The sequence below is a fragment of the Acyrthosiphon pisum genome, chromosome A3 (assembly GCF_005508785.2).
Source record: "Acyrthosiphon pisum isolate AL4f chromosome A3, pea_aphid_22Mar2018_4r6ur, whole genome shotgun sequence".
Lineage (NCBI taxonomy): Eukaryota > Metazoa > Arthropoda > Insecta > Hemiptera > Aphididae > Acyrthosiphon > Acyrthosiphon pisum.
In genome coordinates this window covers 27,089,035-27,091,596 of record NC_042496.1, presented here as the reverse complement: position 1 = coordinate 27,091,596, position 2,562 = coordinate 27,089,035, and the positions used below count along the sequence as shown (strand labels likewise).

The 2,562-nt window shown below is 29.5% G+C and overlaps 1 protein-coding gene across 1 annotated transcript in view; it reads left to right on the top strand.

The window, feature by feature from the left end:
• Positions 1 to 1,135: 1,135 nt before the first annotated feature.
• The window catches only part of LOC100572659 (diuretic hormone receptor), a 106,569-nt gene continuing 105,142 nt past the window's right edge, over positions 1,136 to 2,562 (top strand). The window contains exon 1 of the mRNA XM_029491800.1: positions 1,136 to 1,347. The gene's annotated coding sequence lies outside the window, so the exon portion shown is untranslated. The remainder of the gene's footprint in view (positions 1,348 to 2,562) is intronic.

Here is a 2,562-nt window from a genome sequence, read left to right as displayed (position 1 = left end):
AGCTTATGACATAACCTAATTTTTTGCGCGCTAATCTTACTATCAAACACGGCTACAGATAATACTATCTTTAATCAAGGAAACTATTTATCAAAGACATTAAAAAACATAAGCAGACGATCATGGTAGGAATTCGCTAGGCTAAACCGGTATGAAAAAAAACGCACTGAGACATTTATAATTTGACTAATTTATTTCAAATTCGCTAGATTAAAACGGTGTGAAAAATAATGCACTGGGGTGTTTGGACCATATCATTTACATGGTTCATTATTCCGGTGTGGGATAATGTGGGATAATAAACCATGTAAATATTATGGTCCAAACATCCCGGTACATTATTTTTCGCACCGTGTCTTAGCCTAGCGCATCTCTAGATGGACATCAACATAAGCGAAACTACGGGTCAGGCCAGTCAGGCCGTGGCCTGACCTAATACCGACTAAAAATGATATATATTATATATTTTAATAGTTATTTAGGCATTATAAATAATATGTTTATACCTACATGTAAACGCACATTGTTAACATTTTTAAAATTAAATTGTATATGTACACTACACAATGAACATAATAATACAATTTATTTTTATCATTGATAATGGAAATATGGTGTCACATACTATATTCTATGTACTCGAATAATCGGTTTGATCAGTAGGCGTTATGCGGAAAGCAACCAACCCTCAAAACATAAATAATGAGCTTTGTATACTACTAGATTGGACATTTTATATTACGCATTTTACCAATTGCAACTAACCCACAAGTCGATAGGGGGGCTATCTATCAATGTTCAAAGATGGAACTGCATGTGTTATCTTACCAATAATAGTTTTCTAAGGGCCGTTCTTACAATATACGGTAAAGTGTCGGTTAACGCTAACCGACTGATAACAGATTTTTTTACCGGCAGAATTCGGCCGGTTAAGTGTCGGTTAACTTTAACCGGACGTCGTAAGAACGGCCCTATAACTTGAATTATCTCCAAATAGAACCTGTGTGGGATGGTTGCTTTCTGCATAACGCCGTACAGTTATTGTTTAATTTAGACATTTGACGTTTATTTTTATATTACCTATAGCAAGTAATAGTTAATCTTACGTAACAAGTCGCCAGTCGGTAATGTTTGTTACATGGTACATCCGAAAATATACCCGTAGAAAATTATTGTCGATTATACGTACTTTAATATTTTCATATTATTTCTTTTATTATAAATTCATATTTTTATCATTGACCGGCAACAGCGATCGTTCACAAGATTCTTACGTCTAACCATTGATTATAGAATAGGATAGTCTATTCTATAATCAATGGTTTAACATTAGAAAATCATGGAGAGGTAATTATTGATTAGAATATTTTTTTTTATAGATAGAGGATAAGTCAAATATTTTAATTATTATTTAAAATATAATACCATATTAATTATTTTTATTATACACATTAGTACACCCCCAAACAATTTATTTATTATTAAACCCTGTTAGTCGCATCGCTGTCTAAAAGACCGGGCCATTTATAATTTTTCAAATTACTCATTGTAAGTAATATACATTATTTCGTGTACTTTAATACCTTCAATGTCCAAGTCAAGCTATCATTTAATGCTATTTAAAACAATCATCTATTGTTTGTTGAATTTATTTTTAAAGTCACAAACCTGTCAAAAAGACCGTGTGTGAGAAAACTCGGAATTAATTTTGTTCAATATTATTTTCGTCAGTGATTATTTTTTTTTATACAAAAAAAAACGTAATCGTTTATTATTATAAATGTATTAATTATAGTTTTTTATTTATTATTAAATAATTATATTGTAAAGAAACATTCATTATATAATATATAATACATTAAACAAAATTACTAGGTACCTATATAAAGTTGTTAATAGAAGTTTTTTTTTATATTTTTCATTTGGCCTACCCTAATAAAAGTGTCTAGTTTGGCCTATGGACATCAAGGTGGATTCAATCCACATTGATAGACATAATAGATATCGGAATCCGGGTACCTATTCATAAACATCAACACATCATATTAACATAATATTAACCTTTTATACCTAGGTAACTATTTTGTTAGATATTATAATATTACGAGTATGTTATTGTTTAATGTTTTGACTTTTGAAAACCTTTTGAAGGTAGTAGGTACTCGGCCACTCGGGTAACTATAAGAATTAAAGGTGTTTTTTTAAATCAATTGGTATACTCAGGGTTGGAAAAAACACGTTTTAAAACATAAAAACGGCGTTTTAAACGTTTCTTGAAGATGTTTTAAAGATGTAAATCTTCTAATGAAGCCCTATAAATAATAATATGTAGTCAATTATTATTGATAGGTTATAGGTAGCATCCCTCATCACTAGGGCTGGGATTTGTATGTAAATACATATTTTTAGTAAAACATGATAAATTAATTATTGCAAATGATAAATTCGTTTCACGTGATTTGCAATAAAATAAGACATATTTTATTTTACATATTTCGTCATAAATACATATTTTTACATATTTTGTAAATTTCGACAATTTCAGTGGCTTAGTAATATTTT